The sequence below is a fragment of the Sorex araneus genome, chromosome 2, assembly GCF_027595985.1.
Source record: "Sorex araneus isolate mSorAra2 chromosome 2, mSorAra2.pri, whole genome shotgun sequence".
Lineage (NCBI taxonomy): Eukaryota > Metazoa > Chordata > Mammalia > Eulipotyphla > Soricidae > Sorex > Sorex araneus.
Window position 1 is genome coordinate 196900924 of NC_073303.1, and position 23056 is coordinate 196923979.

A 23056-nucleotide genomic window follows, 5' to 3' on the forward strand; every position below is an offset into this window, starting at 1 on the left:
TCAGGAACAAACCCTGAGTACCACCAGCCATGGGCCCCAAATGAAACGAACCAAAATATTCTTGTGAGGAGATGGAGTCATAGATCAAAATCCTCAGTCTTTCTCCCACTGACCTGTGAGCATCGCCCAAATCACTTGGTTATCATAGTTGCAAAAATATGATTGCTTGAAGCTTCCATGACTTCTGTGCTTGGAAGCATTTTCCTTTGAGTAACATTTTATATTTATGTTCATATAGACTTTACTTCACTCTGCAGATTTTAATCTTAATTGAGATACTTTATTTTTCTTTCTTCCCTTTTTCCTTTTATTAAAATTTTATTTCCAGCCTTTATTTTTGCTCTTTTTTTTTTCTTTTTGTTTTTGAGCCACACCCCGGCAATACCCAGAAACTACTCTTGGTGGTGCTCAGGGGACAATATGGGATGCTGGGGATCAAACCCGGGTAGAACACAGGCAAGGCAGATGCTCACCCCTGTACTATTGCTCCAGCCCCCTCTTCTCTTTTTATTTTCCTTTTTTGTTTTACTCTTTCTCTCCCTCCTTCTCTCCCTCTCTCCTTCCCTTCCTTCTTCCCTCCCTCCCTCCCTTCCTTTCTTCCTTCCTTCCTTCCTTCCCTCCTTCCCTCCCTCCTTCCTTCCCTCCCTCCCTCCTTCCTTCCCTCCTTCCTTCCTTCCTTCCTTCCTTCCTTCCTTCCTTCCTTCTTTCCTTCCTTCTCTCCTTCCTTCCTTCCTTCCTTCCTTCCTTCCCTCCTTCCCACCTTCCCTCCCTCCTTCCTTCCCTCCTTCCTTCCTTCCTTCCTTCCTTCCTTCCTTCCTTCCTTCCTTCCTTCCTTCCTTCCTTCCTTCCCTCCTTCCTTCCCTCCCTCCTTCCTTCCTTCCTTCCTTCCTTTCTTCCTTCCTCCCTTCCTCCCTCCCTTCCTTCCTTCCTTCCTTCCTTCCTTCCTTCCTTCCTTCCTTCCTTCCTTCCTTCCTTCCTACTTTCCTTCCTTTCTTCTTTTCTTTCTCTTTCTTTCATGCTGCTACTTTCTGAGATTAACAGTGGGGTTTCATCTTAGTGCACCCAGAGGTGAATCTCTGGTAAAGGGAGGGAAGACAACTGGACAGCGTGAGTGCCCACCGGGCCTCCCCTGGAGTGGGTGCTGTATGAGTCAGCAGACACAGCTAGGGCCCCAGCCCCCTCCCCTGGAGTGACGTATCTGTCCGCATATCCAGCTCGGAGGCCACTCCTCCATTTCCCCCCAGTCCCATAGCACATTCCTGGCTTGGGGTGGGAATCAGTCAATATTTGGTGAACAAACAAATCCTCCTTTCAAAAAGTCAGTGCCAGTTTACACAAACAGAAGGGTGACCCCGTCCACTTCCATTGAATGGCGCAGGCCCAACTTGAGGAATGAGTCAATAGTGACCAAACAGGGAGCCAGAGGGACAGCACAACGGGCAGGCCAGGCGTTTGCCTTGCCCTGGGTTCTATCCCTGGCTGACCTGGGTTCTATCCCTGGCACCCTATAGGGTCCCCTGAGCACTGCCAGGAGTAATTCCTGAGTCAGGAGTCAGCCCTGAGCATCGCTGGGTGTGGCCTCAAAACAAAACCAAAAAAAGTTAAACTAAATGACCCAGGAAGGCTGCCACCACCCCCCACCCACCAGCCACCACCAGCCGGACTCTGAGCTCCCTGGAAGATGAAGTGAGTGATGTGGCAGGATGCAGAGTACATTTGGGTGGCATCACCTAGTTTGCTAGGGGACATCATATCTCTTCATGCAAATGAAATTTGTTGCCTGTGTTCCAGGGCGGAGACGGGAGACTTGGGTGAGGCCATCCCAGGACACAGCGTCCTGCACCACCCTCGCTGTCCCTCGGGTGCCCGGGGCCCTTCGTCTCAGCATCTGTCCAGGGCAGTGCCGTGCCCCAGGGCCAGGCCGTGCTTCTGCTCCTTCTCCTCACACAGGCTCCTGCTCTTCCCAGGATAGCACAGCTCCAAGGATGGGATTCCAGATCCTTCTCGGCACACGGAGGCATCTGATCCTTCCTGAGGGGGGCAGGGATCAAGGGGGGAGAGGGGGGGCAACACCCTAAGATGAGACCTGGACTTCACGTGCCTGGCCCGACTGCAGGTTTGGATGCAAATGAGCTAGTATACCCCAGCCCCTGAGGGGGGCTGGTACGTCTGCAGCCCAGACTCAGAGGGCGTCCGATACCTGTACACCCAGCTTCTGGGGGGGTCCAGTGCCTCCCACCTGCTACTTCATTCTCTGAAAGACCTTATCTTTGGTTTCAATGGGTAGGAGCAGTTTGGTACCTCAGCTAGCAGTGCTTAGGACTTACTCCTGCCTCTGTGCTCAGGGGTCACTCCTGGTGATGTTAGGGGATCCTGCGGGATGCTGGGGAGCAAATTGGGGTCCCCACAGCCTACACACTCCCTCCAGCCCCAGGCTTCATTCTTTTTGACTGACAGTCATGAACCAGGCCCGGGGGCAGGCAACAGAGGGCTGACCCATTTCTGCAAGGGAGCAAGTGATTGGATATGGGGGCTGACTGGGGGGGTCACAGTTCCCGCTTCTGGTGTGGCCTTTCTAGTATGTTCTATGCTGACACTGCCTCCTGGGCCCAGCAGAAAGCCTGATGCTTTGTGGGTGCCCAGGAAAAGTGGATGAAGGGACAAAAATCTGAACTGTTGCCAACAAGTCCTGCCAGACAAGGGTGGAGGGAGGTGTTGTGTGTTGTCAGGAGCTTCTGCAGCTCTTTTGGGCCAGCATGGCCATTCCCTGTCCCCAGGCCACCACCTGGAGGGGTTCCAGCTCATCCAGGCTCCATTCTGCTGGGCATATGCAGTATGTGACCAACCATCTTTCTCCATTAAAAAGCAAAATTCCTTCTGCCGAGGGGAGACCCGTCTCCTGGGAAGGGCTGAGATGGAAGACAGGCGGGCAGGGGGAACTCATGGTCTCAAAAAGGCCATTCCTGCCTCAAGGGCTGGGGGAGAGGGCAGAGGGGAGAGAGAAGGGACCATTGGGACAGTGGTGGTGGGAGGGACTGCTCTGAATGGCAGGCGCCCTGCCCATAACATGGTGCTGTTTTTTTAGAAAATGATTTTATTGGGCTGGAGCGATAGCACAGAGGGTAGGGCATTTGCCTTGCACGTGGCCGACCCGGGTTCGATCCCCAGCATCCCATATGGTCCCCCAAGCACTTCCAGGAGCAATTCCTGAGTGCAAAGCCAGGAGTAACCCCTGAGCATAGCTGGGTGTGACCCAAAAAGAAAATGATTTTATTGATTGTGAGTCTGTGGTTTGCAGTGTTATCAACAGCGGCTTCTCCTGTGCAGGATCCCAACACCACCCCCCCGTCACCAGCAAACCCACCTCCCTCTCCCAAGGACCCCTACAAGCCCTCCCTCCCCAATGGCCCCCAGCTCAGTTGTTCAGGTCAATCCTCACGTTATGTCACCTTGGGATCTTCGTTGCTTCCTTGCTGTGAATCTTTAAGTCCCATGTCTGAGCGAGGTATTTCAGTATTTCAGTATCTACCCCCCTGACTCACTTCACTCAGCATGATACCCTCTGCTTGCACCCGCAATGCAGAGAATTGCAGGGTTCCATCCCCTCTTAGAGCTGCATAGTATTCCGTTGCAGGCACCTGCTTGATCCGTTTATCCATAGTTGGGCCTTTTGTGTTTTAAATGTGGATGCCTGAGCTAGACCATGTGTGAAGTTCACTGCTCTCTCTCACTCACTCGCTCGCTCTCTCCTTTTTTTTTTTACTTTTTAACTTTTTGGGTCACACCTGGCGATGCACAGGGGTTATTCCTGGCTCTGCACTCAGAAATTATTCCTGGTGGTGCTCAGGGGATCATATAGGATGCTGAGAATCGAACCCAGGTCAGCCGCATGCAAGGCAAAAGCCCTACCGCTGTGCTTGGCTCCAGCCCCTCGCTCTCTCCTTCTTTCTCTCTCCTCCCTCCCTCCCTTTCCCCCTCTCCTCCTCCCCTCCCCCCACACTAATTTAGGTCCTGCTCCTGCTTTTGCACAGCCCAAAGACAGCCCCGACCTCAAATAACAGACTCTGACTCATTTCAACAAACGGATCCTTCTAGAAATCAATCCTCTGCCAGCCAATCTTTACCCTCGCTCAGCAGAACCATGAGGGCTGAAACCCAACTGGGCTGCTGGGGCTGACTCCACCACCAGCCAGCCTGTTCCTTGCCGGGCATTTGGCTTCTCTCTGGGGTTGCCCCGTGGAAAATTCTCGAACCCCATCCGCCTCAGGCCCCAGCATGCTGCAGCTTCCTGTGTTTGCCCTCCGACTCTCAGCACTTGTTCACCTGCAATTAGGTGCCTAATAAAGCTGGTGACAGTAATGATGATGCCGGGGCTGATGATCACAACTGGGAGCAATTGAATGGAATTATACAGGGGGACATGATGCTAAACGTCAGGATCTCCTAATACTGAAATTCACAGAATTGTGGCTCCTCCCCCGGGGGTGTGTATTGAAAACTCTCCTCCCTGGAGAAAGCCCATCTCTAGGTATCTGTTCTGGGGCAGTTAAGGACAGTGTCGCTACCACAGGAAAAGCTCTCCAAAGAGTGCACTTCCTGATTGGGACGTTCAGGAAGCGGGTTGTTACGTGCCCCTTCAGAGCCAGCTTCTTCTAGGGACTGATCAAAGATCTACAGAAAGGGGGGCTGGAGCCATAGCACAGCGGGTAGGGCGTTTGCCTTGCACGCGGTCCACCCGGTTCGATTCCCAGCATCCCATATGGTCCCCTGAGCATCGCCAGGAGTAATTTCTGAGTGCAGAGCCAGGAGTAAGCCGGGTGTGACCCAAAAAAGAAAAAAATATATACAGAACGGGGGGCTTTGTAGATGGGGTGCATCCGAGACGGCCTCTCACTCTTCCTGCCCCTCCTCGGTGCGCCTGAGTCTCCTCCCCTTGACTGGGATTGGGCTTAGGAGTTGCGTTGGCCAATGGGATGTGGCAGAAGTGATCACGTGTCAGTGGTGGGACGGGGTCTCACTCTTTCTCGTCTTGGTTCTTGCTGTTCAGGTGTCAGATGATGAGCCAGACTGTGTGGCGAGGGAAGCTATGCAAAGCGGGTTGTCTGGCTTCTTCACAGCCGGAGAGTGAAACCAAAGTAGTATAAAAGAGGTTTATCAAAGGGATGATTCAGAAGTAAGCACTGGGTACAGAGTCAGGAGTAATCCTGCAATACCTCCACGTGTGGCCCCAAAATGATATATATGTAGTTATATATGTATATATAATTGTATACAATTAAAGTTAACAAATTTTATACTTTATTAAACTGCAGTCCCAACTTTAGTGATGCCCCACAAGTGACATCTGCAGATGAATCCATTGTTTTTTGTTTTGCACTTTTTTGGGTTGTTTTGTTTTTGTTTTTGTTTTTTGTTTTTTTGTTTTTTTGCTTTTTGGGTCACACCTGGTGATGCTCAGGGGTTAAGTCCTGGCTCTGCATTCAGGAATTACTCCTGGCGGTGCTCGGGGGACTATCTGGGATGCCAGGGATTGAACCCGGGTTGGCTGCATGCAAGGCAAATGCCCTACCCACTGTACTATCTCTCCACCCCCAAATCCATTGTTCTTATCGCTATCCACTCCCTCCTCCCTCAGCCTCACGAGAAGAGCAACTTCTCCTCTTCCAGTCTGTACAGGGACTGGAACTGCACCCCTTGAAATACTTTTTAAAATGGGATCCAAAATGGTACCAGAGGGACCAGAGTAATAGTAGAGCACGGAGGGCATTTGCCTTGCAAGTGACCGACCTGGATTCAATTCCCAGCATCCCCCTATGGAGCCCCAATCCCACCAGAAGTGATTTCTGAGTGCAGAGCCAGGAGGAACCCCTGAGCATCACTGGGTGTGACTTGAAAAGCCAAAACAGGAAAAAAAATGTAGACCAGAAAGATAGTATAGGGATAAGGCACTATTCGAATTCAATTCCCAGCGCCACACAGAATCCCACACTCTATGCCACTGATGTACCAGGAGTAGCATGCCACATTGCATGGGCGTAAAGTAGAAGGCAGCCAATCTCGTTAAAATAATTAATTAATTAATTGGAAAAAATATATATATATATACACATTAGCCCACACAGCTCAACCTGTAACAAAATGTTAGTAATCTCTTATACAAGGGATTAATGGCTCCAGGGTGAGATACAACAATCTTCACATGCGTTATTCTAAGAAAACATTTTTTGACCATTTTTAGCGAATTATTCACAACAAACAATGTGAAATAAATTATTTAGGGCCTACTACTGGAGCAGGCTTGGGAAAACCCTAAATAACGGTGGTGGGAAGGCGTAATGGTGGTGGGTGGGATTTGTGTTGGAATATTGAACGTAATAAATTACTGTGAACAACTTTATAAAAAATAAAATTAAAAATATATTAAAATTAAAAGTATGTATATAAAAAGCAGCCCCTGAGCACCACCAGGAGTGTTCCCTGAGCACAAAGCCAGGAGTAAGTGCTGAGCCTTGCAGCATGTGGTCCAAAAATAAATAAAAGGAGGGGAGTAATTCAGAGCCAGACTGGAAGGTGGTCTTGAGGGTTGGAGTTTAGTTAAGTTGTTGAGTCACACACAGAAGAAACACAGAGGCACACACCTCTGCTCATGGCAGTACCGGGGACCACGGCCAGGACACCAAAACAGTGCCAATGTCCATGACAGAAAAGGCTCTGGTTAGATGCACAGGGAATACTATGCGGCCATAAAGAAAGGTGGAATCCTGCAATTGGCTGCTGTGTGGATGGATCGGGAGAGCCTGTGTGGAGTGAAGTTACAAGGAGAGGCGCTTGTGATGTCGCTCATCTTTCTATGCAGGATACAGAGGAACATAGCGCCTGAGTAACAAATGGCAAAGGCGTCCAAACCTGGGAACTGAGCTCATCAGGGGTGAGCAGCTGAGTATTTGGAGGCAGGGAGGGGCACTGAGGTAGTGGTGGGGGAGGCAGAGACTCTGGTCGAGGGTGCGGGGTTGGAACATTGGGTGCCTGAAGCCTTAATGTTCACAAGGCAAAGAGAAAGGGAGGAGAAGGAAGGAAGGAAGGAAGGAAGGAAGGAAGGAAGGAAGGAAGGAAGGAAGGAAGGAAGGAAGGAAGGAAGGAAGGAAGGAAGGAAGGAAGGAAGGAAGGAAGGGAGGGAGAGAGAAAGAAAGAGAAAGGAAGGGAGAGAGAGAAAGAAAGAAAGAGAGAGAAAGAAAGAAAGAAAGAAAGAAAGAAAGAAAGAAAGAAAGAAAGAAAGAAAGAAAGAAAGAAAGAAAGAAAGAAAGAAAGAAAGGAAGAAAGAAAGAAAGGGAGGGAGAGAGGAAGGGAGGGAGGGAGAGAGGAAGGAAAGAAGAGAGGGAGAGAGAGGGAGGGAGTGAGGGAGGGAGGGAGGGAGAGAGGAAGGAAAGAAGAGAGGGAGAGAGAGGGAGGGAGTGAGGGAGGGAGGGAGGGAGAGAGAGTAAGAGAGAGTGAGAGAGAGAGAGAGAGAGAGCAGGAGGGAAATTCTGTTCTCTACAGCCTGTAGGCAGTGAGGGTGAGGGTGTCAGGTTAGATGAGGGAGCCGGGGAAGGACGGATCATATACTGGACTATCTCACTTACCTGTAGCGGGCACAGTGACAAGCAGGGGAATGACAGGTGTCACAGGATGACAAGCCCTTGGCCCTGGAGTATAGAAACGAAAAACCGCAGGAGGGAGGATGCGTGGTGGGAGGCAGGCGGGTGGCAACGTCAAGGCCGTGGCCAAGGATCTTGGACACTTGAATGACGGGAAGTGAGGCCACTGGGGCAGACACATGACCCGAACTATAATAAGTAATTTATTTTTTGTTTCTTTTTTTACACAAATCTGGCCAAGGAGGCAGGGCGGGGCGAGGAAGGCAGGCACTTGCTTGAGGGGTGGTCCGAGCCAGGTGAGAGCCTTCCGAGGCCCGGGTGACGCCTGGCAGGAAAACACCAGGAACATAGAGCAGAGGAAGCTGAGTGGAGAATTACGGGCGACTGAGAGGGCACCCCCTGATGGACAACTGAGAGAGGGCAGGGGCCACACGGGGTTGGGGCTGAGTCCCACTGAGGAAGCAGCCCAGGGCCGAGGGGCCCCTCTCTAGGTGCTCTCGTGGCTGTGACACAGAGAGGGGACAGCCAACATGCTACAGATCAGCATGGAGCAGGCCTGGTGTGAGCAGGGGCAGCCCTGGCAGGCTCCCTGTCCGCTGGGGCCCCTCTTCTCTCCCTTCAGGTGGGACCCCACTTCTCTCCCCTCAGGAGGGACCCCACTTCTATTCCCTCAGGAGGGACCCCGCTTCTCTCCTCTCAGGTGGAACATCGCTTCTCTCCCCTCAGGCAGGACCCCACTTCTCTCCTCTCAGGGGGACCCCACTTCTCTCCCCTCAGGGGGGACCCCACTTCTCTCCCTCAGGGGGGACCCAGTTTCTCTCCCCTCAGGTGGAACTTCTTCTCTCCCCTGGGGGGCCCCACTTCTCTCCCCTTAGGTGCGACTCCTTCTGGTTCCTGGTTCATAGACATGAGGAGACGAGTTGATGGAATGATGGTGACAGCAGAGTGTTCACTCTCTGGTGACACCCTTTTATTTTCCTTTGTCACTTGAGGCCACGCGCAGCAGTATTCAGGGGTGACCCTGGATGGTAGCTCAGGGGCCCCTGTGCAGTGCCAGGCACGGAACCAGGGTGAGCCATATGGCAGGCCTGTGCTCTAACCCCTGAACGACCTCTCCGGCCTGTCCACCAAAGAGATTCTTTCCTTTCCCAGATCTCCTCACCAAATGAGCTGGTTGGCGGGCTTGCTCCGGGCTCTCTGCCCGCCTTCTCCCTCTGTGTTAGCCCTGTGGAGCGGGGTGACTGTCAGGGAAGTGTCAGTGCCCGCCAGAGCGCCTGGCACACATCAAGACAAGTTGGTGAATGTTCGCTGAGCAAATGAGTGTGGACACGAGGCAAAGGGTCTCCTGTGAGAGTTCGGTCCCTCCTTTGCCAAGCACGGCACAGACAGGCGCCTGGGAGCAGAAGGAGAGAGAAATCAGAGTTCTTGAAAAGGCTTCAGGGCAGGGGCATCCTCCAAGGGGAGACGGGGGTGCTCAGATGCGAACGTGGCGGGGCGGGGGCCGGAGAGAGGAGCACCAACGCTTGCTCAGAAAGTAGCAGGCATGGAACCGAGGTGATGAAGGTCAGTGGTGACCGTGCCTGGAGATTTGTCACCAGCTTCCAATGCGGCCTCAGAGGCCCAGGGGACCTGTGGGTCCCTGGTGTCTTCCGAGCTGGACACTCTGCTGGACTCCACCTCATCCTGCCCGGAGCAACACTCTGGGCAGTCATGGCCACACTGTAGGTGGAAGGAACCGCAGGAGGCCGCGTTTCCCACTCTGGTCCCCTCGTCAGCCACTCACCTCTGACTTCTAAGCCAGAGAATGGATGCGTGGAGCCCTCCCAGCCTCGGGTCTGTGGACAAGAGCGTCTATTCCACTGCAGAAACAAAACACCCAGTTATTTGTATGGGTTTTTTTATGTTAAAAAGGGGGGGTTAGAACATGTTTCAAGGGGGCTGGAGTGGTAGCACAGTGGGTAGGGCATTTGCCTGGCACGTGACCAACCTGGGTTCGATTCCCAGCATCCCATATGGTCCCCCGAGCATCATCGCCAGGAGTAATCCCTGAGTGCAAGGCTAGGAGTAACCCCTGGGCATCACCAGGTGTGACCCAAAAAGAAAAAAAAATCATGTTTCAAGGGGTGGAACTAAAACCCACAGGCGACATAAATGAGGAGCAGGAGAACTGATACTTAGTAGGAAGCTTGCCATGGGGGCGGCGGGGAGGGACCACTGTGACAAGGAGAGAGGGCAGTGGTCACTCTGGACCAGGAACAGGTGCTGAAAGGAGGTAAATTGACACATATGACACCCTATCAGTAACAGTATCGTAGCTCACAGTGCCTTAAAGGGGCAGGAGAGGGGAGAGGAAAAAGAAAAAAGAAAAAATATGTCGGCTATAGATGCAGGCCGTGGGGGGCGGAGGGGGGCTGAGACACTGGTGGAGAGTAGTGGACACTGGTGAAGGAATTGGTGTCGGAACATTATATGCCTGAAACTCAATCATGAATATCTTTGTAACTGTGTAATTCACATGGTTCAATGAAAAAAAAAATCAAGCACCAGAACTTTACAAAATGGTTGGCCCCCACATTTTTTTTTTGCAAACAGAAAAAAATATTTGGGTGTTAGAGAGATAGTACAGTGGGTGGGTTGTTTGCCTAGCACACAGCCAGCCTGGGTTCGATCCCCAGCATCCCTTCTGGTCTCCAGAGACCTTCACGAGTGACCTCTGAGTGAGAAGCCAGGAGTGAGCACTGAGCACTGCACGGTGTGGCCCAAAACACAAAAATAAATTTGGTGGGGGGCGACAGGGGTCAGACACTCCCAGTAATGCTCAGGGGTTACTCCCAGCTCTTCACTCAGGGATCACTCCTAGCGGCACTCAGGGGACCATATAAAGTGCTGGGGATCAAATCCAGGTTGGCCGTGTGCAAGGCAAATGCCCTTCCTACCTGCGGTACTATTGCTCCAGCCCCAAGGGAAAAAAAAAGAAGTCCCCAAATCCACAGCGATTATGCAGTGAAATACGGTAGTGGTGCTCCCAAAAAGGACCAGGTTTGACTAGGCTCATCCCAAAGAATGAGCATTTCCAGCATTGTGTTTGTCCTGTCTTGGGTGTTGCTGATGCAGAGGGGACCAAATCCATCACTCCCGCACTACGTGTCCTCACGTGTCCACTTTGAAGGCAGGACTGTCCCAAGTGTTTGGTGCAGGGTGTGTGTGTGGGGGGGGGGGGCGTTGCTGAGGACCTGCAGTGAGAAAGAGCAGCCATGATGCCCGATGCCCGGATGTCCCCTTTCATCACTGTGTTTAGTACAAACAAAGCAGCGAAAGTTAAAATAATTACCTGCGAACCGCTCTGTATATTTCTGTCGCCTAATTAGGTAATCTGCCCAGGTGTTTAGCACTAAAGCTTCTATGCTTTAATTGGAAAAAGTCAAGGACTGAAACTAATTAGCAGCATTAATCCTAACCAGAAGTCTAATGATATTAACCACAAGTCACTACCGCAATCAGGAACCTTTATTCTAAAACATTTGCCGAAGAGGGGAGGAGGGGGAAGAAATGATGCCTGGGTGAGGGTTAGAATCCTGGTTCTAAGCCCCAGCGACCCTGATCTCTCTCTCTCTCTCTCTCTCTCTCTCTCTCCGGGAAAACAAAGGAGAGAGTCCTGATGCAAAGAACGGAGTGCAGGGCCCCCGTGTGAACGCATCCCTCCATCTGTGTCTGGTTTTTTTCCAGCAAGAAGGATTCCTAAATCAGCACCCTCCGTTCCGCTCCCACTCTGCTCCTCATCTCCCTCTGGGTTGCCCTTCAAATTATCTCTGATAATCCACCTCAAGGAAGAGCCTGTCTGCTAAGGAAAAGGTACCACTGAGTTCAGTAAGTCTCCGGGAGGCTGCGAGGGAGTGACTTGTCACACAAACCCTACAATGGGAACGGTTGATGAGTGTTTCACACGCCAAGGAAGAAAATACTAGTTGACCCCTTGATGAAAAAGAACAAGGAGAAACTTCCCACAATCGACTTCTCTGACTTCAAACCCTCTTCACGTTGCCTTTTGGTTCATTCTCATTTCTAACTCAGAGAGTTGAAATCAGCAAATTCCAGAAAGAGAAATGAAAAAAAAAAAAAAAAAAAAAAACTAATTCCAAAGTGATTGGTGGGTTGACAGAAGGAACCCAGAGATTGGTTTTTTGGGTTTTTTTGTTTTGTTTTGTTTTTTTAATTAGGGATCTTTTTTGCTTACATCTTTGGCTATTTTCCAGAGTTTTCCATTTCTTGTGCCTTTTATTTATTTTTCCTACCAGGAGGAGACCCGGCCGTGTGCAAACACAGGTGGAAGCAGGGGACAATCCTTTGCTTCGCCTTGGCCATCAGCTAACCTAAAAGGGCCTTTGAGTAATTTGAGTTTCTTCACCTCTTCGGGCTTTTAAAGAGGTGGATGGGTTGGACACTAAGCACCATGGGAGGATGGAAGGACAAGGCACTTTTGGAGCCAAACTGAAAGTGCATCAAGGCCCACCAAGCACTCACAACATACCCCCGGCGTAATTTGTGCTGTGGCCCTGTACATTCCCCCCCCCTCCTCTGGTCACCCCTAAGTGACTCTCGAGTCGTTAGTATTACTGCCAAATCCCAGGTGTTCGGGACAAACTTGAACATGCCCCCCCCCAAGATGGGGACCTTGCACTGCCCTTCTGAGGTTTAACGTCTCCCCTTTCTGACTTGCTGCTCCTCATTCCCACCTCTGCCATCCCGTAGACACCCCCGCGTCAAATTTCAAACAGTAACTCACGTTTCCAAGCATACAACTCTCAGTATTTGTCTAATTCTATCTCCACCTTTTAGGGAAGAAAAAAAAAATTTTTTTAAGGGTTTCACCACCTTTCCCTCTAGAATGTAAACTGATTCTGCTTTATGAAAACATCCCCCGTGTCCCAAGCTTTGGCCCTCTAGAGGTTGTGGCTTAGAAACCAGCAGTAAATAAAACCTGTGTATAAGGCAAAGCTCCCAGCTGCTGATTTGGGAGGTGCTCTTCATGTGTTCATCTTTTTTTTTTTTCATTTTTTTGTTTTCTCTATCTCTCTTCTTAAAGATTTTTTTTCCCCTCTTTGTTGGACACCTGGGAGGTTTCCCCCAGCTAAGCAATGCAGACAACTCACAATGAAGGGTTAAAATAATGGGGTCATTATTGGACTGTTCCCCAGAAACAGACGAAGAGACCCATAGCGGTCTGGGTGCAGCTGGTAAGCAATCCAATTGCCGTCCACAGGGGAATTTGCTTATTTCTATATCACAATCTCCCACCTTGATGAAAAAAAAAGGAAAAACACACACACACACACACACATTTCATTTGGACTGTGTACTAAGAATAATTGCCACCAATATTGATTGGTCCTTGGGGAAAGGGCTGAATTTAAAAATTGCAGACTGCGAACTCCCAGCTGAGGTAGCCTCGCGGAGACTGCCGCTTATTTGTGACATGTTCCTATGTTTAAACTTATCTGCAAAAACTGTGAAATTAATATCCCGCGTTGCCTGCAGCGTGGGGACACGCCCAGCTGGAAGGTGCCGCCACTATTTCTGGGCTTGTTTTCATGCCTGTTTCGGCAAATCTTTTCTGATTACAAAGCCCAGAGAGATTTGTTTCTGGGGTGTCGCGGTGCTGGCTTTACTCTCAGGAACGGGGCACGTAGGTGAGGCTGGTTTTTGTATTTTTGTTTTTGTTTCATTTTAGCTGCACATTTCAGTTCAGGCTTGGAGTCTCAGAGCCACCCCCCGGCACGTGGGTAAATTTGTTTAAATTCTGACTATTTCTCCTTCATCACACAAGCCTCTACGAAGCGACCCTGAAGCTAAGCCACTTCCCGACCCTGGAAAGAGGGAGGATTTTGTTGCTAGTGTCGGTGACTGAGTCGGCAGGATTTAGTTGTGTGGTTCAAATGCTAAGGATGAAAATGTCCAGTGTTTCTAAAATGCATCACGGCGACCAAGGAAAAGTGTGTTCTATTCATTCATTTTGAAGTCATGCCAAAATGTATTTTTTAACCCCCATAAAAATTATGTATGTGTACATATCTCTATGACTCTGCTAGAGACCATTCCAGGGGTGATGTTTTCTAATGAGGATTTAAATCTGCCACAGAAAACACAGTGGAAGCAATTGCCGAACAGTTCTTGGCTTCATCTGTTACTATTATCAGTCACTGCAAAATCTCTTCCTTCTTCTTCCTCCCAGTCACCTTCCTCATTCTACACACAAATGAACAAACAAAATGATAATTTAAAAAAAAAAACCTGGGCAATAACATTTCAAAAAATAAATCTTATCAGAAATAGAAATAAAGTTCAGTGTTTCTCTCTGCTTCAAATCCCTTTGACTTTTAACTTCTTTTTGCTTCTCTCTATATCCTAAATCTCCTATACTATCCATGTGTCAGTAGTGCAATAATGTATTTAAAAATTCAACTCATAAAGGTTATTACATTTTTTAATAAAATATACAGCGGTTCCAAGTAGTTTGACTTCAAGTGTTGATGGACAAATTATGTACCTTTCACAGAGAAGTTAATTTAATGTAGAGACTCTGCTTATAAGGCAGCATTTCATATTGCCACTTATAGTCACAATTTAAATTTTAGGTTTACAAAGCTCACATCACCCAAACTTTAACAACATGTTAGTGATAGCCTATAGAATGTCTTAATGGCTCCTGCCAAAATGGAACAATCTTCACACTGTTTCCTATATGAACACTTTTTTGTAAGCATGTTCAGCAGTTCTTCATAAAAGACAATACAAAACATATTCTTTCGGTTGTGTTTTGGGACAGGGATTGGGATTTGGGATGGAAACATCCCGAATTTGGTGGTGGAAAGGTGCAATGGTGGTGAGATTGGTGTTTGAATATTGAATGTAATCAAATATTGTGGACTAACTTATAAAATTTAAAAAAATAAAAATAAATAAATAAATTTTAGATTTTACTAATTCACTTATATCTTAAAAATTCATTCTGATATATCTCAGTGAGTAATTCGAATGTAGCTACTGTTTTCTATTCTGATTAATTTTGAGTCGATTAGTTTCATTCTGTCTGTAATGGTAGATTTTCTTGGTTGTTCCTTTCCCCCCCCGCACCCTTTGATTGAGCATTTAGATTTCTTATCACCTGAGGTTTTTCACAAACAGTCACAGATTTTACAAATCTATAAACTAAGAAATACAAAACCTACAGAATATATTCTTTAGTACAAATAAAACACACACACACATTAAATTCACTATCCCACATGTTGGTAAAACCATTTTGGGCGTGTTTTCCTTTTTTTGGGGGGGACTCGAGGGGGAGGCACACCCAACAATGCTCAGGGATTACTCCTGGCTTTGCACTCAGGAATTACCCTACCTGCTCAGGGGGCCATCAGGGATGTTGGGGAGCGGACCCAGGTCAGCCACATGCAAGGCAAACATCCTCCCTACTGTGTGCTATCGCTCCAGCCCCAGGAAAAAGTTTTTAAAATTGCAAACCAACCAGGTGGACAACTCTAATTCTAGTTCACTGGAGAGTGTCATAAAATAAACCCACAGGCTGTTACTCTTTCAATAAAACCGCTGATGTGTTTTAAAAAAAAAACTTTAAAAAAACTTAATCTTTTTCAGATATACTTTCCCATTTTTTCCTAAAAACAAGGCATAGGAAACACAAAATATATTCCTAAACCCTGGGGTGGGAGGCTATGGGGGGAAATGTCTGCTCCAAGGATAATTTAGAATCAACGTATTGAATACGGGTTGAAAGCCGTTTGCTCTGCCCTATCAGAGCCGATCCGTGCTACTGGCATGAAACATATCTGCAGATATCCCCTCCCAGGAAACTGCCTCCTGATTTTCACCTCCAGATCTTCAAGTCCTTGAAGGGGGTTGACTCAGGTCTCTGTGGGGGAGAGCAAGATCGATTTCCTGCTGAATGCCAGCTCGAACCTGCTCCCCCCGCCCCCACAAACGGTCCTAATTTTAAAATACTCTGGCTGTCATTCTTCTAACATGCCATGTCAGGTGATCCTGAGGGCAAGAGAGAAGCTGTTCAAATGGCCTGTGGCCAGTACTCCTCCCCCCACTCCCACATTAGAAAACACAAACACACAAATCCCATTCTAGAACCTTCTCTGGAAGTGTGGGTTCTGCAAGAGATGGTTACAGAGATGCAACCGAGTGCTGGGGTCGCCTCCAGGCCTAGAGGAAAGGCTGAGAAGAGTAAACAGCAGAGGAGAGGCGGCCGGCCTCAAGGTCAGTCTACAAGGGCGACTCAGCCCACCCCAAGGATCTTTTGGCTTCGTTTTCCAGAGGATGTCATAGGCCGTCTTCACAAAGCAAAGGACTTTTCGTTTTTGTCCGGTCACATGGATATTTGGTTTGGGCAAACCCCGGCATGCTCCCCGACTCTCGCTTTGGGCAGTGCTCCGGGGAGTGTGTGATGCCGGAGATCAGGCCCAGGGCTCCCACATGCCAGGGGCGGTCCCTCTCCCCCTGCAAGCCAGCTCCTGGACTGTGCGGTTCCATTTGGTCTAAAGACTCCGTGAGCAAAAGGAGAGAGAGACTAAAAGGGACCGTGCCTGCCACAGAGGGAGGTGGGGGAGGGGGTGGGGTGGCGGGAGGGATCCTGGGGACGTTGGTGGTGGAGAACGGGCACGGTGCAGGAATGGGTACTCGAGCATTGCATGACTGAAACGTCAGCACGAAAGTTTGTTAAGCCTGTAACCGTACCTCACAGTGAATAGTCGTGACGGGCAGGGAGGTCACCGGCCTGGCACACCGCCACCCTGAGTTTGATCCCTGGCACCGCATACAGTTCCCCGAGGCTCACTGGGAGTGATTCCTCAGCAAAGAGCCAGGAGAAGCCCTGAGCACCGTCAGGGGAGGACCCCCAAACTCCCCGTGAAATAATAATGAATTTTAAAAATAAAAAATTTAAGCTAGGTAAGACTTTTCTGGAGTCATAAAGACTCCAAATAAATTGACCCAGACCCGCAGGGACCTCCTGGGGGACTCCCAGCCGGGATGACCAAGTCACCATCACACGGCTCCCTTGACCTCTTTTGTCGTGTTTGTGACACTGACCCGCATGCATGGAGAGACACCAGATAAAATTTCAAAGTTAACTTAGAGCTTCAGGTAACCCGTGAGATTTGGGGGGGATGATAAGCCCCAAATTTCACATGGAACATGCGGTAAATGACTCTATTAGACCAGCCCTTAAGCCTGACACACTCAAGGGTGGAAGCTATAGCACCGCAGGGAGGGCATTTGCCTTGCAGGCAGCCAACCCAGGTTCGATTCCCAGAAACCCATACGGTACCCCAAGCACCGCCAGGAGTAATTTCTGAATGCATGAGCCAGGAGTAACCCCTGTGCATCACTGGGTGTGACCCAAAAAGAAAAAAAAAAGACTGACACACTCTCCCTCGATTGGTCTATCCATGGGAACACGACGGAGAATGGGCTGCTCTTGATCTGAAAGTCCCCCACGGCCACCACCCCCCATGTGCCTTTGGTGCATGGTGAATGGGCAGTAGCTTCAGAGACTTCGGAGTTTCCCCTGAGCCCCCGATCAGAGCTCCCTATGTGGGGGAGGGGGTCCTGGCTGCTCCCCTCCCCGCACCCTCTCCTCACTCCCCTCCTTTTGTCCTGCCACTTTGATCCCAAGGCTGCTCCATCTATGATTACTCCTGATTAGACATTCCCAAAGTTTCCTTCCTCCCTGCCCCCAAGAGCACCCCAGAGAGCCACGCACCTTCATATTCACCCCCACGCACCCCCTCTCCCTAGACCCTGTGACCTTCCCCAAGTACTGGGTGGGGGTTGCGAGAATGAGCACAGGGAACAGAGTCCAGCAAGGGATGGGGAACAGGGAGAGAGGTCCCAGGGCTGGAACTTAAACTGGTGGCCGCACCCAAGCTGGTTCCCTGGCACTGCTCGGACCCCTGCGTCCCACTAGGGGGCTAGTCTTGGTGGTCCCCCAGCTCTTCTGACACCAACAACGATGCTCTAAGTGTTGAACTGTAAGGCCAGGAGTGGCCCCAGGCCCCTCACCTCCCATCCTCAGAAAGTGAAGCGTCCAGAGATGTGACATGAAGGTCCAGACACTGGTGTAAAGGTCCAGAGGTGTCCCAACACTCCTGCCTTGTATGTTTGGGTCACTGGGTGCACCACTTACGGTGTGTGTGTGTGTGAGTGTGTGTGTGTGTGTGAGAGAGAGATGTATGTGTGTGCGGGGGGGAGGTCTCATGCATTCCTACCCAACTCCCAGGTGAAGTGTGTGTAGCCGGTTACTTAAGATAACGTGGAAACGCAAGGGAAGGGTGATGCGTGCTGAAAGTAGACTAGAGACTTAACACGATGGCCACTCAACACCCCTATTGCAAATCACAACACCCAATTGGAGAGAGAGAACAAAAGGGAATACCCTGCCACAGAGGCAGGGTGGGGTCGGGGGAGATGGGATTGGGGGGTGAGAGGGATGCTGGGTTTATTGGTGGTGGAGAATGGGCACTGGTGAAGGGATGGGTTCTCGAACATTGTATGGGAGAAACAAGAGCAGGAAAATGTATAAATTTGTAACTGTACCCTCATGGTGATTCACTAATTAAAAAGTAAATACATTTTTAAAAAATAATTTTAAAAATAAAGGTTATAAACAGAAAAAAAAAGATAACGTGGAGAAGGCCATAGAGATAGGACCGACCTTAAGGCATTTGCCTTGCATGCAGCCAGCCCAGGTTCGATCCCCAGTACCCCATCTGATCTCCTGAGCATCGTCAGGAGTGACCCCTGAGCACAGAGCCAGGAGTAAGCCCTGAGCGTCGCTGTGTGCTCCCTCACCCCAAAGTCAGAAAACCAACCAAAGGAAGGAACATAGGGAAAGAAATAAAGATGAGCCTGAAGATTCTGCAATGTCCTGCAGAAATCTACGATGGTGAGAATAAAAGTGATTTCTATTATAATCATTTAAACAGAAATAACGTCCATCTACATGGGTTTTTTTTTAGGTTCGTATAGAATAATTTCCAAGTGAATTGTTTGCTTTGCTTCTTGGTTTGGGGCCACACCGAGAGCACACAAGACTCCACTCCTGGCTCTGTGCTCAGAGAGAACTCCATGACTTGGGGGACCACAAGGGCTGCTGGGGATCAAACTCAGGTCAGAGGCATGAAGTAGAGCTTGCCGTCCTGTCTAGCACCACTCTAGGTCTATTTTGCTTCTTTCAGATGGATATAAAAGTAAGTTCAATCATCCATTAAATCACAACTACATAGAAATGTTTTTTATAATTAAAAACCGAAGCAGACTGTGTCTGGTTTGTAATTGTGACTTCTGAAGTTTAATGACAATGTTAATGTTTGGAAACACCATCCGTTTGGGTAGTTGTGATTCATCCTGTCTTGCTTTGGGCATCTGTGATTATTTGTGGTACCCTTTGAAACAAGCACTCCTGGGGCTGGAGCGATAGCACAGTGGGTAGGGCATTTGCCTTGCATGCGGCCGACAAGGTTCAAATCCCAGCATCTCATATGGTCCCCGGAGCACCACCAGGAATAATTCCTGAGTGCAGAGCCAGGAGTACCCCTGAGCATCACTGGGTGTGACCCAAAAAGCAAATAATAATAATAATAACACAATAATAATAATAAAACAAGCACTCCTGCCAGCCCCCTACCCCACCCCAGCCTGCTTGGTATAGTGAAAATGACAGAAATTTATCCTGACCGAGGTTAGACTTGGGGTATTGTTTTTTAGTCTGTTTCCTGGCGTGAAAACTGAGGGAACCAAACCTAATTATTTTGCAGAATCTCCCCAACTCGTTTATTTTCTATCATCACGCACACGCTTTAAAATAAGGCACCATAAACTGACGGTGAAGGCACAACGTTTTCATTTTAAAATTAGTTTGAAAAATAAAGGTGCCCTAGGGCCAGTCTTTCTTCTTGGGGAGACAGCGCCACCTGCAGGTCATGATGCCAAAGAACAGCGCCATTCCGGGAGTTTCGTCTCCAATAGCCTGGAGGTATTTGCCACCTCCCAGAAACCATCCCTTGGGAGGTGGTCATACATTTGTGGTCATACATTTGTGAGTTGGCCAGCTGGGTTGAGATCAAAGAGACTGAACCTGGAGCCAAGCTGAGCCTGCTGTCCCCCAGGGGACTGATGCACGACCTCCTAATGATCACAGCTTTAACTACAGGGTGTCATTGACAGAGCAGCTCTTGGTGGTGGGAAAAGAAGTAAGAAAAGATCTGGATCACCTCAAATGTATTCAACAGCAAAAAGGGTGCGATTCTCAGGAAGTTCCATCCAAAACTGCTTCCAGCTGGCCTTCTTTTAGCAATCTATCTATCTCTTCACCGTCATTTGGAAAAGTCACGAAGCAGACTCAAGTCATTGTCACACTGTTCATTTATTTGTTCGGGCACCAGTAACGACTCCATTGTGAGACTTGTTGTTACTGCTTTTGGCATATTGAATACGCCACGGGGAGCTTGCCAGTCTCTGCCGTGTGGGCGGGATACTCTTGGTAGCTTTCCTCGAGAGGGACGGAGGGTCGGCCGCATGCAAGGCAAACGCCCTACCTGCTGTGCTATTGCCTCAGTCCTCAAGTCATTACCTTTTTTTCCCCTGCCCCCCAAATATTTATTGAACAACCATGTAGCAACATTAGCGAAGGGCTGGAGACTTTCTCCTTTTATTAAAGAACTGCGTTTTAAAAGTTATTGATATTTGCATTTTAGGCATATAATTTTTTTTCTTTTTGGGTCACACCCGGCGATGCACAGGGGTGACTCCTGGCTCTGCACTCAAGAATTACCCCTGGTGGTGCTCAGGGGGATCATATGGGATGCTGGGAATAGAACCCAGGTCAGCCGCTTGCAATGCAAATGCCCTACCCGCTGTGCTATTGCTCCAGTCCCTAGACATATAATATTTCAACACCAGTCCCTTCACCCGTATCAACTTCCCTCCCCCAGTGTTCCCACATTCCCTCCTCATCATCCCAATTCCCGCCCCATCCGCACCCGTCAACTTGACAGGCACACTACAAAGTTCCGCACCCGTCAACTTGACAGGCACACTACAAAGTCCCAGTGGCTGCACCTCAGATCCCATGTTTGCAGTGTTGATGGGTCTGTGCTTTGGGTATGTGGCTCTGCCCCCGTTTATATCACTTACTCTTTTTAAGTTTATATCACTTACTTAATCTGAAGCCTTTGTGCCTGCCCTCCCCCACCCCCCTATTTCCTATCCTCTTCCTTCTCCCTTGATTTCTTCCCTTCTCCATCCCTCTCCTCTCTGAACACTGGAATCAAGGGTGGTGTAGACATCCCTCTTTTACTACATTTGCTCATCGCGTGTTCTGTATACCACAGGTATACAAGGACTTTCTTTGGGGGTCGCAGTGTAGGGCGATTGCATGGATGGTGCCGGGACAGCATCCCGTGATACAGGGTGGAACTGGAGAGCAAAACTAGAACCTCACTCACACCAGGTGCATACAGTGCCACAGAGCCACCGCCTTTGCCCCCGCTAAAAGTGAATAGAATATACACAACAGCTTCTCACTGCAGGAATCAGGCTCTGTAATTTTGTACACACACATTTTACAGAAGCCTGAGCACAAAAAATTCAGAAGTCATTGAATATCTGAGGATCTTTTAGGGCTAAACGTTTGCTCTGTAAGACCAGGGGGCTGGCGCAGAGGGGCTGGAGCGCATGTTTTGCCTGGGGGAGCGCTGGGTTCAACACACAGCATTGCACGGTCTTCCAAGCACTGCCCCAGCGACTCTAAAACGAAACCCCAAATGCGTGGTTCCCTGTGCTAGGAAATAGCAATTGTGCGAGCTGAGGTGGCCGGATCTCTTTGAGATGACAGCTGGCTTATTATGTTGAGCCGAGGGTGCAAAAGCGGGAGGGAGGTAGGGAAGAGTCGCAGATGGAAGTTTCACAAAAGCCCAGCAGAGGGAGCCATTCCCTTAGCATAAAAGCGACTACAGGCCCGGACAGGGCCGCCCTCACCGCGCGCTGCCGCTAGGAGGCGCTTCAACAATAGAAATGCACTGTCCCCCCAATCTGAGGCCAGAACCTGAATGCTGGGTGTGAAGCGGGCAGATTCCTTCCGGGGTCCCTCTCCCCCTTTCCGCGCTGTCTTTCTGTGCTCCTATCGCCCCGGTCGTACTGGATTATGGCCTCATTTTGCACGAACCCCCTCTTCAAAGATACCATCTCCAATGCAGTATGAGGTGCTAATAATGGCTGACTTAAAAAAAAAAAACATTGGGGTGGGGGTGGGATGGGGTGCACAACTGAGTCACTTGATTTTCAATTTTGTTCACCCTGAGCACGGAGGCAGGAGCAAACCCTGAGCACCGCGGAGGGTGGCCGCCAACCCTAAATAAATAAATAAATAAATAAATAAATAAATAAATAAATAAATAAATAAATAAATAAAAGCAAAGGTCTCTGTGCATGAGTGGCCAGACAGAAAAATCAGGGGCAGAGAACTCTGGCCTATAGGTGGCCGCACAGAGCGAGATCCAGGCTCCTCTCGGGCGAGGCAGCGGCCGCACCGAGTGTCCGTGGACAGTGAACAGCGACGGGCCAGGAGACTGGCAGCGGTGTCTGCGGCTGGGTCAGGCTGTGCCGGGCACCAGGAGGGCAGAGGGGGTGGGGAGGGGCCCGCGGGGGAGCCCAGCCCAGACCCCCTCCGCGCCTGCCTCCTTGCCCCGCCTTTGGCTCCACCCCGGCAGGTGCTGGGGACCGTCCAGCCGGGACTCGGCCGCCAGGAGCGAGAACAGGCTCAGTCGCCCCCCATGGAGCAGAGTCCGGCACGAGGGCAGAGGCCTGGGGACCCCAGTGAGAGTCGGGGTGCGGGTGGGGCTGCAGCTGACGGAACAGGAAGGGCCTGCGCCTGCATTCCAGCAAGAGGCTGCGCGGGGGAAGGCCAGGCCGGCCTGGGCTGGGCAGCACGACTGTGGTCCACCAGCCGGATCCCTGGGGACGAAGCTTTGCCAACTCAGTGCCACCAAAAGGGCACTGCCGTGAGGGATCCTGCAGGAACTCCAACACAGCCCTGTAGGCACACAGGACACTTGCCGCACATACACACGCCACACGTGACATGTTCCCACACAACACACACACCACATCCCATATCATATACACAACACGCATCACATACCACACACACAACACAGCACACCCCATACCACACACACGACACATCACATGCCATACTCACAACATACCATATCCCATACCCCACACACAGCACACCACATCACACGCCTCACACATAGCATGCCACATCACATATTCCTCACACACAACACATCCCATGCCACACACACAACACATCACATACCATACATACAACATACTAT

At 49.8% G+C, this 23056-nt stretch overlaps 1 long non-coding RNA gene across 1 annotated transcript in view; it reads right to left on the reverse strand.

The window, feature by feature from the left end:
* Positions 1-7903: 7903 nt before the first annotated feature.
* The window catches only part of LOC129402393 (uncharacterized), a 30109-nt gene continuing 14956 nt past the window's right edge, over positions 7904-23056 (reverse strand). Inside the window, exons 2-3 of the long non-coding RNA XR_008628651.1 lie at positions 9418-9493; positions 7904-9027 (exon numbers count right to left, since the gene is read on the reverse strand). This is a non-coding gene — a long non-coding RNA (uncharacterized LOC129402393). The remainder of the gene's footprint in view (positions 9028-9417; positions 9494-23056) is intronic.